The sequence below is a fragment of the Salmo salar genome, chromosome ssa17 (assembly GCF_905237065.1).
Source record: "Salmo salar chromosome ssa17, Ssal_v3.1, whole genome shotgun sequence".
Lineage (NCBI taxonomy): Eukaryota > Metazoa > Chordata > Actinopteri > Salmoniformes > Salmonidae > Salmo > Salmo salar.
Genome location: NC_059458.1, coordinates 87027834 through 87042892, shown reverse-complemented (window position 1 = coordinate 87042892; position 15059 = coordinate 87027834). Strand labels below are relative to the sequence as shown.

Sequence of the window (15059 nt, the reverse complement as noted above, 5' to 3'; positions counted from 1 at the left end):
AACACGTTCAGAACCAACACATTCAGAACCAGCACATTCAGAACCAACACATTCAGAACCAACACATTCAGAACCAACACATTCAGGACCGACACATTCAGGACCAACACATTCAGAACCAACTCCAGAGATTCCAGAGTCATTCTGAGGTTCAGTGCACTGCAGCTTCCTATAGAGTTTAGATTGCTTTGTATTACTGTCTTTCAGGAAAGGGACAACAGTAGTGAAGCCAAACGCTGTCAGAAGATATACAGCAGAAATCCCTCATGGAACCCCATCTCTCTGTGGCTCAGGGAACAGGATGCATCCCAAATAACGCCCTAGTAGGGCTCTGGACAAAAGTAGTGCACTATATAGGGAATAGGGCTCTGGACAAAAGTAGTGCACTATATAGAGAATAGGGTTCTGGACAAAGTAATGCACTATATAGGGAATAGGGCTCTGGACAAAAGTAGTGCACTATGTAGAGAATAGGGCTCTGGTCTAAAGTAGTGCACTATATAGAGAATAGGGCTCTGGACAAAGTAGTGCACTATATAGGGAATAGGGCTCTGGTCTAAAGTAGTGCACTATATAGAGAATAGGGCTCTGGACAAAGTAGTGCACTATATAGGGTATAGGGCTCTGGTCTAAAGTAGGGCACTATATAGGGAATGGGGCCCTGGTCTAAAGTAGTGTACTATATATAGGGAATAGGGCTCTGGTCTATAGTAGTGTACTATATAGGGAATAGGGCTCCGGTCTATAGTAGTGTACTATATAGGGAATAGGGTGCCATTTGGGACGTATATTCATTGAACATGATTATTTCTCCTGTCTCTGTATCACATGTTAGGGATATACAGTTGAAGTTGGAAGTTTACATACACCTCAGCTAAATCAAATTTCAAATTTTCAAATTTATTTTTATATAGCCCTTCGAACATCAGCTGATATCTCAAAGTGCTGTACAGAAACCCAGCCTAAAACCCCAAACAGCAAGCAAAGCATGTGAAAGAAGCACGGTGGCTAGGAAAAACTCCCTAGGAAAAACTCCCTAGAAAGGCCAAAAACCTAGGAAGAAACCTAGAGAGGAACCAGGCTATGAGGGGTGGCCAGTCCTCTTCTGGCTGTGCAGGGTGGATATTATAACAGAACATGGTCAAGATGTTAAAATGTTAAAATGTTCATAAATGACCAGCATGGTCAAATAATAATAATCATAGTAGTTGTCGAGGGTGCAACAAGCACGTCCGGTGAACAGGTCAGGGTTCCATAGCCGCAGGCAGAACAGTTGAAACTGGAGCAGCAGCACGGCCAGGTGGACTGGGGACAGCAAGGAGTCATCATACCAGGTAGTCCTGAGGCATGGTCCTAGGGCTCAGGTCCTCCGAGAGAAAGACAGAAAGAGAGGAAGAGAGAATTAGAGAGAGCATATTTAAATTCACACAGGACACCGGATAAGACAAGAGAAATACTCCAGATGTAACAGACTGACCCTAGCCCCCCGACACATAAACTACTGCAGCATAAATACTGGAGGCTGAGACAGGAGGGATCAGAAGACACTGTGGCCCCATCTGATGATACCCCTGGACAGGGCCAAACAGGCAGGATATAACCCCACCCACTTTGCCAAAGCACAGCCCCCACACCACTAGAGGGATGTCTCCAACCACCAACTTACCGTCCTAAGACAAGGCCGAGTATAGCCCACAACGATCTCCGCCATGGCACAACCCAAGGGGGGGCGCCAACCCAGACAGGAAGACCACGTCAGTGACTCAACCCACTCAAGTGACGCACCCCTCCCATGGACGGCATGGAAGAACACCAGTAAGCCAGTGACTCAGCCCCTGTAAAAGGGTTAGAGGCAGAGAATCCCAGTGGAAAGAGGGGCAGAGACAGCAAGGGCGGTTCGTTGCTCCAGCCTTTTACTTAATCATAGGACCTACTGAAGAGATAAGTCTTCAGTAAAGACTTAAAGGTTGAGACTGAGTCTGCGTCTCTCACATTGGTAGGCAGACCATTCCATAAAAATGGAGCTCTATAGGAGAAAGCCCTACCTCCAGCCGTTTGCTTAGAAATTCTAGGGACAATTAGGAGGCCTGCGTCTTGTGACCGTAGCGTACGTGTAGGTATGTACGGCAGGACCAAATCGGAAAGATAGGTAGGAGCAAGCCCATGTAATGCTTTGTAGGTTAGCAGTAAAACCTTGAAATCAGCCCTTGCCTTAACAGGAAGCCAGTGTAGGGAGGCTAGCACTGGAGTAATATGATCAAATTTTTTGGTTCTAGTCAGGATTCTAGCAGCCGTATTTAGCACTAACTGAAGTTTATTTAGTGCTTTATCCGGGTAGCCGGAAAGTAGAGCATTGCAGTAGTCCAGCCTAGAAGTAACAAAAGCATGGATACATTTTTCTGCGTCATTTTTGGACAGAAAGTTTCTGATTTTTGCAATGTTACGTAGATGGAAAAAAGCTGTCCTTGAAACAGTCTTGATATGTTCATCAAAAAGAGAGATCAGGGTCCAGAGTAACGCCGAGGTCCTTCACAGTTTTATTTGAGACGACTGTACAACCATCCAGATTAATTGTCAGATTCAACAGAAGATCTCTTTGTTTCTTGGGACCTAGAACAAGCATCTCTGTTTTGTCCGAGTTTAAAAGTAGAAAGTTTGCAGCCATCCACTTCTTTATGTCTGAAACACAGGCTTCTAGCGAGGGCAATTTTGGGGCTTCACCATGTTTCATTGAAATGTACAGCTGTGTGTCGTCCGCATAGCAGTGAAATTTAACATTATGTTTTCGAATGACATCACCAAGAGGTAAAATATATAGTGAAAACAATAGTGGTCCTAAAACGGAACCTTGAGGAACAACGAAATTTACAATTGATTTGTCAGAGGACAAACCATTCACAGAGACAAACTGATATCTTTCCGACAGATAAGATCTAAACCAGGCCAGAACTTGTCCATGTAGACCAATTTGGGTTTCCAATCTTTCCAAAAGAATGTGGTGATCGATGGTAAATACATTTAAATACATTTAAAACTTCAGAGAACTCCCAGACCCTCCACATTTAATTAACATTCAATACTTGTCCCTTTTTACCTTCTTCAGCTGTGTACTACAGTTGGTAAATAGACAGATAATGGCTGTGTTTTAGCTAGCTACCACAGTTGGTAAATAGCCAGATAATGGCTGTGTGTGTTAGCTAGATACTACAGTTGGTAAATAGCCAGATAATGTCTGTGTGTTAGCTAGATACTACAGTTGGTAAATAGCCAGATAATGGCTGTGTGTTAGCTAGATACTACAGTTAGTAAATAGACAGATAAGGTATTTGTTTTAGCTAGATACTACAGTTGGTAAATAGCCAGATAATGGCTGTGTTTTAGCTAGATACTACAGTTGGTAAATAGACAGATAAGGTATTTGTTTTAGCTAGATACTACAGTTGGTAAATAGCCAGATAATGGCTGTGTTTTAGCTAGCTACTACAGTTGGTAAATAGACAGATAACGGCTGTGTTAGCTAGATACTACAGTTGGTAAATAGCCAGATAATGGCTGTGTTAGCTAGATACTACAGTTGGTAAAGAGACAGATAATGGCTGTGTGTTTTAGCTAGATACTACAGTTGGTAAATAGCCAGATAATGGCTGTGTGTTAGCTAGATACTACAGTTGGTAAATAGCCAGATAATGGCTGTGTTAGCTAGATACTACAGTTGGTAAATAGACAGATAATGTCTGTGTGTGTTAGCTAGATACTACAGTTGGTAAATAGCCAGATAATGGCTGTGTGTTAGCTAGATACTACAGTTGGTAAATAGCCAGTTAATGGCTGTGTGTTAGCTAGATACTACAGTTGGTAAATAGCCAGATAATGGCTGTGTGTTAGCTAGATACTACAGTTGGTAAATAGCCAGATAATGGATGTGTGTTAGCTAGATACTACAGTTGGTAAATAGACAGATAACAGCTGTGTTAGCTAGATACTACAGTTGGTAAATAGACAGATAATAGCTGTGTGTGTTAGCTAGATACTACAGTTGGTAAATAGCCAGATAATGTCTGTGTGTTAGCTAGATACTACAGTTGGTAAATAGCCAGATAATGTCTGTGTGTTAGCTAGATACTACAGTTGGTAAATAGACAGATAATAGCTGTGTGTGTTAGCTAGATACTACAGTTGGTAAATAGCCAGATAATGGCTGTGTGTAAGCTAGATACTACAGTTGGTAAATAGCCAGATAATGGCTCTGTGTTAGCTAGCCTGTTGGGGCTAGGGGGCAGTATTTGCACGGCCGGATAAAAAATGTACCCGATTTTATCTGGTTACTACTCCTGCCCAGTAACTAGAATATGCATATAATTATTGGCTTTGGATAGAAAACACCCTAAAGTTTCTAAAACTGTTTGAATGGTGTCTGTGAGTATAACAGAACTCATTTGGCAGGCCAAAACCTGAGAAGATTCCTTACAGGAAGTGGCCTGTCTGACCATTTCTTGCCCTCCTTGATCATCTCTAACAAATACAGGGGATCTCTGGCATGACGTGACACTTCCTACGGCTCCCATGGGCTCTCAGAAGGCGGGAAAAAGCTGAACGATGTAATTCCATCCCCAGGCTGAAACACATTAGCGCGTTTGGCAAGTGCTCTATCAGAGGGCCATTAGACTGAGGCTCGTGCATGAGGGGATAGCATGCTTTTACTTTCACTCTCTTTGTAATAAAAAACGATTTCCTGGTCAGAATATTATCGCTTTTTTACGAGAAAAATGGCATAAAAATAGATTTTAAACAGCGGTTGACATGCTTCGAAGAACGGTAATGGAATATTTAGAATTTTTTTGTCACGAAATGCGCCATGCTCGTCACCCTTCTTTACCCTTCGGATAGTGTCTTGAACGCACGAACAAAACGCCGCTATTTGGATATAACAATGGATTATTTGGGACCAAACCAACATTTGTTATTGAAGTAGAAGTCCTGGGAGTGCATTCTGACGAAGAACAGCAAAGGTAATAACATTTTCTTATAGTAAATCTGACTTTGGTGAGTGCTAAACTTGTTGGGTGTCTAAATAGCTAGCCCTGTGATGCCGGGCTATCTACTTAGAATATTGCAAAATGTGCTTTCACCGAAAAGCTATTTTAAAATCGGACATAGCGAGTGCATAGAGGAGTTCTGTATCTATAATTCTTAAAATAATTGTTATGTTTTTTGTGAACGTTTATCGTGAGTAATTTAGTAAATTCACCGGCAGTGTTCGGTCGGAATGCTAGTCACATGCTAGTCACATGCTAATGTAAAAAGCTGGTTTTTGATATAAATATGAACTTGATTGAACAAAACATGCATGTATTGTATAACATAATGTCCTAGGATTGTCATCTGATGAAGATCATCAAAGGTTAGTGCTGCATTTAGCTGTGGTTTGGGTTTATGTGACATTATATGCTAGCTTGAAAAATGGGTGTCTGATTATTTCTGGCTGGGTAGTCTGCTGACATAATCTAATGTTTTGCTTTCGTTGTAAAGCCTTTTTGAAATCGGACAGCGTGGTTAGATTAACGACAGTCTTGTCTTTAAAATGGTGTAAAATAGTCATATGTTTGAAAAATTGAAGTTTTTGCATTTTTGAGGTATTTGAATATCGCGCCACGGGATTCCACTGGCTGTTGAGTAGGTGGAACGCGAGCGTCCCACCTAGCCCATAGAGGCTAGATACTACAGTTGGTAAATAGCCAGATAATGGCTGTGTGTTAGCTAGATACTACAGTTGGTAAATAGCCAGATAATAGCTGTGTGTTAGCTAGATACTACAGTTTGTAAATAGCCAGATAATGGATGTGTGTTAGCTAGATACTACAGTTGGTAAATAGCCAGATAATGGCTGTGTTAGCTTGATACTACAGTTGGTAAATAGACAGATAATGGCTGTGTTTTAGCTAGATACTACAGTTGGTAAATAGACAGATAATGGCTGTGTTAGCTAGATACTACAGTTGGTAAATAGACAGATAATGGCTGTGTGTTAGCTAGATACTACAGTTGGTAAATAGACAGATAATGGCTGTGTGTTAGCTAGATACTACAGTTAGTAAATAGCCAGATAATGGCTGTGTGTTAGCTAGATACTACAGTTGGTAAATAGCCAGATAATGTCTGTGTGTTAGCTAGATACTACAGTTGGTAAATAGACAGATAATGGCTGTGTGTTGTAGCTAGATACTACAGTTGGTAAATAGACAGATACCGGCTGTGTGTTAGCTACATTTTAGTCATTTAGCAGACGCTGTTATCCAGAACGACTTACAGTAGTGAATGCATACATTTCATACCATACCATACTGGTCCCCCGTGGGAATCGAACCCACAACCCTGGCGTTGTAAACACCATGCTCTACCAACTGAGCCACACGGGACCAGTTGGTAAATAGCCAGATAATGGCTGTGTTTTAGCTAGCTACTACAGTTGGTAAATAGCCAGATAATGGCTGTGTGTTAGCTAGATACAACAGTTGGTAAATAGCCAGATAACAGCTGTGTTAGCTAAATACTACAGTTGGTAAATAGCCAGATAACGTCTGTGTGTTAGCTAAATACTACAGTTGGTAAATAGCCAGATAACAGCTGTGTTAGCTAAATACTACAGTTGGTAAATAGCCAGATAATGGCTGTGTTGCTAGATACTACAGTTGGTAAATAGCCAGATAATGGCTGTGTTGCTAAATACTACAGTTGGTAAATAGCCAGATAACAGCTGTGTTAGCTAGATACTACAGTTGGTAAATAGCCAGATAACAGCTGTGTTAGCTAAATACTACAGTTGGTAAATAGACAGATAATGTCTGTGTGTTAGCTAGATACTACAGTTGGTAAATAGACAGATAATGGCTGTGTGTTAGCTAGATACTACAGTTGGTAAATAGCCAGATAACAGCTGTTAGCTAGATACTACAGTTGGTAAATTGCCATATAACAGCTGTGTTAGCTAGATACTACAGTTGGTAAATAGCCAGATAACAGCTGTGTGTTAGCTAGATACTACAGTTGGTAAATTGCCATATAATGGCTGTGTTAGCTAAATACTACACTTGGTAAATAGCCAGATAACAGCTGTGTTAGCTAGATACTACAGTTGGTAAATAGCCAGATAATGGCTGTGTGTTAGCTAGATACTACAGTTGGTAAATAGCCAGATAATGGCTGTGTTAGCTAAATAGTACAGTTGGTAAATAGCCAGATAACGTCTCTGTTGTATAAAGTCTGTTTCTGGAAGTTGTACTATTTTACAGCAGTGCTGGTTTAGAGCTCTGAATAGTAGCTATCGTGAAAGTTTGTCTGTGAATGTTGAGCGTCTAGTGAAAACATCCTGAACTGACAATCAATAACCCCAAAAAAGTCAACAAAGAAACGTAATTAAACATAGAAGAGAAGATCATTAATTACACTCAAACTGTGTCCCAAATGGTTCCCTATTTGGTGAACTACCTGTGACCAGGTCCCATGTGGCTCTGGTCAGAAATAGCGCACTATGTAGTGAATAGCTTGCCATTTGGGACACGCTTCAGAGACAATTCATTACTCAATCAATAAAGGAGGGGTACAAAATATAGATGTGTTTAGGATTGTATTTCTTTTCTCTTGGTAGAAAAGTAAGACATAGAGTATTGATTCTATTGTGGTGTTTTTCCCCCTCCGTAGTGGACCCAGTGTAAACTGTCATGGTCAGCTGGGCTTAACGCTGTGGATTTGGGGGGGAGACAGAGAGACAGAGAGAGAGAGAGAGAGAGACAGAGAGGGGGAATAAGAGACATAGAGAGAGAGAGAGAGAGAGAGAGAGAGAGAGATAGAGAGAGAGAGAGACAAAGAGATAGCGAGAGAGAGACAGAGAGAGAGAGAGATAGCGAGAGAGAGAGAGTTGACTGTGTCAGGGCATGTAAAATAGTGGGTCCATGTTCATTTCCAGGATGAACAAAGTAGACAGGAGAGGCAAGAGATGTTTTCAAATTAATTCCTGTCAAACATTATGTATGTTTTAATGCTGTGCTGTTCTGTTGTTTACAAAGTCCAAAGATGTCCATCTGTATTGACAGGTGATATCAGTCTGTAGGGACAGGTGATATCAGTCTGTATTGACAGGTGATATCAGTCTGTAGTGACAGGTGATACCAGTCTGTAGGGACAGGTGATATCAGTCTGTAGAGTGACAGGTGATATCAGTCTGTAGAGTGACAGGTGATACCAGTCTGTAGTGACAGGTGATATCAGTCTGTAGTGACAGGTGATACCAGTCTGTAGTGACAGGTGATACCATTCTGTAGAGTGACAGGTGATACCAGTCTGTAGTGACAGGTGATACCAGTCTGTAGGGACAGGTGTTATCAGTCTGTAGGGACAGGTGATACCAGTCTGTAGGGACAGGTGATATCAGTCTGTAGTGACAGGTGATATCAGTCTGTAGGGACAGGTGATATCAGTCTGTAGAGTGACAGGTGACACCAGTCTGTAGTGACAGGTGATATCAGTCTGTAGGGACAGGTGAAATCAGTCTGTAGGGACAGGTGAGACCGGGCTGTAGTGACAGGTAATATCAGTCTGTAGGGACAGGTGATATCAGTCTGTAGGGACAGGTGATATCAGTCTGTAGTGACAGGTGATACCAGTCTGTAGAGTGACAGGTGATATCAGTCTGTAGTGACAGGTGATATCAGTCTGTAGTGACAGGTGATATCAGTCTGTAGTGACAGGTGATACCAGTCTGTAGTGACAGGTGATACCAGTCTGTAGGGACAGGTGTTATCAGTCTGTAGAGTGACAGGTGATATCAGTCTGTAGTGACAGGTGATATCAGTCTGTAGAGTGACAGGTGATACCAGTCTGTATTGACAGGTGATATCAGTCTGTAGTGACAGGTGATACCAGTCTGTAGGGACAGGTGATATCAGTCTGTAGAGTGACAGGTGATATCAGTCTGTAGAGTGACAGGTGATACCAGTCTGTAGTGACAGGTGATATCAGTCTGTAGTGACAGGTGATACCAGTCTGTAGTGACAGGTGATACCATTCTGTAGAGTGACAGGTGATACCAGTCTGTAGTGACAGGTGATACCAGTCTGTAGGGACAGGTGTTATCAGTCTGTAGGGACAGGTGATACCAGTCTGTAGGGACAGGTGATATCAGTCTGTAGTGACAGGTGATATCAGTCTGTAGGGACAGGTGATATCAGTCTGTAGAGTGACAGGTGACACCAGTCTGTAGTGACAGGTGATATCAGTCTGTAGGGACAGGTGAAATCAGTCTGTAGGGACAGGTGAGACCGGGCTGTAGTGACAGGTAATATCAGTCTGTAGGGACAGGTGATATCAGTCTGTAGGGACAGGTGATATCAGTCTGTAGTGACAGGTGATACCAGTCTGTAGAGTGACAGGTGATATCAGTCTGTAGTGACAGGTGATATCAGTCTGTAGTGACAGGTGATATCAGTCTGTAGTGACAGGTGATACCAGTCTGTAGTGACAGGTGATACCAGTCTGTAGGGACAGGTGTTATCAGTCTGTAGAGTGACAGGTGATATCAGTCTGTAGTGACAGGTGATATCAGTCTGTAGAGTGACAGGTGATACCAGTCTGTAGTGACAGGTGATATCAGTCTGTAGTGACAGGTGATACCAGTCTGTAGGGACAGGTGATTTCAGTCTGTAGAGTGACAGGTGCTATCAGTCTGTAGTGACAGGTGATATCAGTCTGTAGTGACAGGTGATACCAGTCTGTAGTGACAGGTGATATCAGTCTGTAGAGTGACAGGTGATACCAGTCTGTAGTGACAGGTGATATCAGACTGTAGTGACAGGTGATACCAGTCTGTAGGGACAGGTGATATCAGTCGGTAGTGACAGGTAATACCAGTCTGTAGTGACAGGTGATATCAGTCTGTAGTGACAGGTGATATCAGTCTGTAGTGACAGGTGATATCAGTCTGTAGAGTGACAGGTGATATCAGTCTGTAGGGACAGGTGTATCAGTCTGTAGAGTGACAGGTGATACCAGTCTGTAGTGACAGGTGATATCAGTCTGTAGTGACAGGTGATATCAGTCTGTAGAGTGACAGGTGATATCAGTCTGTAGGGACAGGTGAAATCAGTCTGTAGAGTGACAGGTGATATCAGTCTGTAGTGACAGGTGATACCAGTCTGTAGTGACAGGTGATACCAGTCTGTAGTGACAGGTGATATCAGTCTGTAGAGTGACAGGTGATATCAGTCTGTAGGGACAGGTGAAATCAGTCTGTAGAGTGACAGGTGATATCAGTCTGTAGTGACAGGTGATACCAATCTGTAGAGTTACAGGTAATATCAGTCTGTAGTGACAGGTAATACCAGTCTGTAGTGACAGGTGATACCAGTCTGTAGTGACAGGTGATACCAGTCTGTAGTGACAGGTGATACCAGTCTGTAGAGTGACAGGTGATATCAGTCTGTAGTGACAGGTGATACCAGTCTGTAGAGTGACAGGTGATATCAATCTGTAGTGACAGGTGATATCAGTCTGTAGTGACAGGTGATATCAGTCTGTAGTGACAGGTGATACCAGTCTGTAGTGACAGGTGATATCAGTCTGTAGAGTGACAGGTGATATCAGTCTGTAGAGTGACAGGTGATATCAGTCTGTAGTGACAGGTGATATCAGTCTGTAGTGACAGGTGATACCAGTCTGTAGTGACAGGTGATATCAGTCTGTAGTGACAGGTGATACCAGTCTGTAGTGACAGGTGATATCAGTCTGTAGTGACAGGTGATATCAGTCTGTAGTGACAGGTGATACCAGTCTGTAGAGTGACAGGTGATATCAGTCTGTAGAGTGACAGGTGATATCAGTCTGTAGTGACAGGTGATATCAGTCTGTAGTGACAGGTGATACCAGTCTGTAGTGACAGGTGATATCAGTCTGTAGTGACAGGTGATACCAGTCTGTAGTGACAGGTGATATCAGTCTGTAGTGACAGGTGATATCAGTCTGTAGTGACAGGTGATACCAGTCTGTAGTGACAGGTGATATCAGTCTGTAGTGACAGGTGATATCAGTCTGTAGTGACAGGTGATACCAGTCTGTAGGGACAGGTGTATCAGTCTGTAGTGACAGGTGATACCAGTCTGTAGTGACAGGTTATACCAGTCTGTAGAGTGACAGTTTTAATTTTAATTTTTTTTTAACCTTTATTTACCAAGGCAAGTCAGATTAAGAACAAATTCTTATTTACAATGACGGCCTAGGAACAGTGGGTTAACTGTCGTGTTCATGGGCAGAACAACAAATGTTTACCTTGTCAGCTCGGGGATTCGATCTAGCGGTTACTGGCCCAACACTCTAACCACTAGGCTACCTGCCGCTCTAACCGCTAGGCTACCTGCCGCTCTAACCGCTAGGCTACCTGCCGCTCTAACCGCTAGGCTACCTGCCGCTCTAACCGCTAGGCTACCTGCCGCTCTAACCCCTAGGCTACCTGCCGCTCTAACCGCTAGGCTACCTGCGCTCTAACCGCTAGGCTACCTGCCGCTCTAACCGCTAGGCTACCTGCCTCTCTAACCGCTAGGCTACCTGCCGCTCTAACCGCTAGGCTACCTGCCGCTCTAACCGCTAGGCTACCTGCCGCTCTAACCCCTAGGCTACCTGCCGCTCTAACCCCTAGGCTACCTGCCGCTCTAACCGCTAGGCTACCTGCCTCTCTAACCGCTAGGCTACCTGCCGCTCTAACCGCTAGGCTACCTGCCTCTCTAACCGCTAGGCTACCTGCCGCTCTAACCGCTAGGCTACCTGCCGCTCTAACCGCTAGGCTACCTGCCGCTCTAACCGCTAGGCTACCTGCCGCCTCGAAGTCTGCCTGTCTTCACCCTCCCATGGACAGCTGTTAGCCAATCTCTCATTTGGCCAGTCTTTACCTTCTCATGGACAGCTGTGAGCCAGTCTCTCATTGGGCTAGTCTTTACCTTCTCATGGACAGCTGTGAGCCAGTCTCTCATTGGGCTAGTCTTTACCTTCTCATGGACAGCTGTGAGCCAGTCTCTCATTGGGCTAGTCTTTACCTTCTCATGGACAGCTGTGAGCCAGTCTCTCATTGGGCTAGTCTTTACCTTCTCATGGACAGCTGTGAGCCAGTCTCTCATTGGGCTAGTCTTTACCTTCTCATGGACAGCTGTGAGCCAGTCTCTCATTGGGCTAGTCTTTACCTTCTCATGGACAGCTGTGAGCCAGTTTCTCATTGTGCTTTTCCGGCCCATGATGATGATATTGAATCTCAGTCTGAGTCCGCTGCAGAGGTCCAGTCAGAAGCGTTCTGACTACATTCTCTACTACATGATGGAATGTAGCATACAGAGATGGGTTGATGGTTCTGTAGATGAGGTGAAATTGTAGCACTGTTTGAATCTAGTCCCGTCTGAGCAGAGTTTGTCTGGTCTGGTCTAGTCTGGTCTGTACCTGGTTTGGTCTGGTCTGGTCTGTATCTGGTCTGGTCTGGTCTGGTCTGTACCTGGTTTGGTCTGGTCTGGTCTGTACCTGGTCTGGTCTGGTCTGTACCTGGTTTGGTCTGGTCTGGTCTGTATCTGGTCTGTTCTAGTCTGGTCTGTACCTGGTTTGGTCTGGTCTGGTCTGGTCTGTACCTGGTCTGGTCTGTACCTGGTCTGGTCTGGTCTGTACCTGGTTTGCTCTGGTCTGGTCTGGTCTGTACCTGGTCTGGTCTGTACCTGGTCTGGTCTAGTCTAGTTTGGTCTGGTCTGGTCTGTACCTGGTTTGGTCTGGTCTGGTCTGTACCTGGTCTGGTCTGGTCTGTACCTGGTCTGGTCTGGTTTGTACCTGGTCTGGTCTAGTCTAGTCTGGTCTGGTATGTACCTGGTCTGCTCTAATCTGGTCTGGTCTGTACATGGTCTGGTCTGTACCTGGTCTAGTCTGGTCTGGTCTGGTCTGGTCTGTACCTGGTCTAGTCTGGTCTGGTCTGGTCCTGGTCCTGGTCTGGTTTGTCTGTACCTGGTCTGGTCTGGTTTGTCTGTACCTGGTCTGGTCGGGTCTGTAGCTGGTGTGGTCTGGTCCGGTCTGGTCCTGATGTAATCTGCAGCAAGGTCCTCCCTGTGTGTCTGCATGAAATATTCAGCGGTGTAATCAAACAGAACCCACTTCCTGGTTCATCAGCCGGCCTGCTTCCGGAACGTTCAGCTGTCCAACAACACCCGCTCTGAAAAGCGCTACAAAGACCAGCATGTATCCTATCTGGCCAAAACTCATCCTATCTGGCCAAACCTCATCCTATCTGGCCAAACCTCATCCCATCTGGCCAAACCTCATCCCATCTGGCCAAACCTCATCCTATCTGGCCAAACCTCATCCTATCTGGCCAAACCTCATCCTATCTGGCCAAACCTCATCCTATCTGGCCAAAACCTCATCCTATCTGGCCAAAGCCTCATCCTATCTGGCCAAAGCCTCATCCTATCTGGCCAAACCTCACCCTATCTGGCCAAAACCTCACCCTATCTGGCCAAAACCTCACCCTATCTGGCCAAAATCTCACCCTATCTGGCCAAAACCTCACCCTATCTGGCCAAAACCTCACCCTATCTGGCCAAAACCTCACCCTATCTGGCCAAAACCTCATCCTATCTGGCCAAAACCTCATCCTAGGAAGTATGAATCAATGCATTACTTTGATGATGAGCCTAGACAGGCATGACCGGGAGAGGAGGAAACGTGTGTCACAATATTGTACTTCAAGTTTCTGACAAACACATATGAGCCCCACCATCATATCCCAGAGTCCTTTGTTGTGTTGGAATTGAGCGGATGAGACCCAGTTCTCAGAGGAGGGACCCCAGTTGGCTCTGTATTTATTTTTGCTGGACTGTGTGAAATGACTTGTAATTGTGTCAGTTAATTAGTCTGGTAAGCAGCAAGTGTTCCTTCCGTTTCAATCAGCCAGAGAGAATCTCTCAGTGAATACCTCCCAAATAGCACCCTATTCCCTATGTAGTGCACTACTATCCTACGGGTCCCGGTCAAAAGTAGTGCACTATATAGGGATTACGGTTTTTATTTTGGCATGCAGTCTCAGTGTAGAAGGAGCTTTCTGTTCGTAATCAGATGCAATGATATTCAAGCTCTGGGTTAAACTCTATTAAAAACAGAGCCAACCAACTAATCACTCATTCCAAACATTATATTGTTGCCTGCTAATGTCGTAGCAGCAACTTTCTACAGGCAACTAATCAATCATCATTCCCCAAAGTACAGAGTGGGCAGGAGTGTGTGTGTGCGGGGTGTATGTTTGCGGGTGTGTACAGTATGTGCAGGAGTGTCTGTGTGTAAAAGTGTGTGGTGTGTTTAATCAGTGTTTAAACCCTTTACAATGAAGATCTGTGAAGTTTTTTGTATTTTTACGAATTATCTTTTGAAAGACAGGGTCCTGAAAAAGGGAGTTTCCATATTATTCACCTCCACGTACCCAGTAGTAGACCAGATATTATTCTCCTCCACATACCCAGTAGTAGACCAGATATTATTCACCTCCACGTACCCAGTAGTAGACCAGATATTATTCACCTCCACGTACCCAGTAGTAGACCAGATATTATTCACCTCCACGTACCCAGTAGTAGACCAGATATTATTCACCTCCACGTACCCAGTAGTAGACCAGATATTATTCTCCACCACGTACCCAGTAGTAGACCAGATATTATTCACCTCCACGTACCCAGTAGTAGACCAGATATTATTCACCTCCACGTACCCAGTAGTAGACCAGATATTATTCACCACGTACCCAGTAGTAGACCAGATATTATTCTCCTCCACGTACCCAGTAGTAGACCAGATATTATTCACCTCCACGTACCCAGTAGTAGACCAGATATTATTCACCTCCACGTACCCAGTAGTAGACCAGATATTATTCACCACGTACCCAGTAGTAGACCAGATATTATTCTCCTCCACGTACCCAGTAGTAGACCAGATATTATTCACCTCCACGTACCCAGTAGTAGACCAGATATTATTCACCATGTACCCAGTAG

At 44.1% G+C, this 15059-nt stretch overlaps 1 non-coding gene across 1 annotated transcript; it reads right to left on the bottom strand.

Moving 5' to 3' along the window:
- Nucleotides 1-6342: 6342 nt before the first annotated feature.
- trnav-uac (transfer RNA valine (anticodon UAC)) lies at nucleotides 6343-6418 on the bottom strand. Its single transcript has one exon. It is a non-coding gene; the product is annotated as a tRNA-Val (tRNA).
- Nucleotides 6419-15059: the final 8641 nt, after the last annotated feature.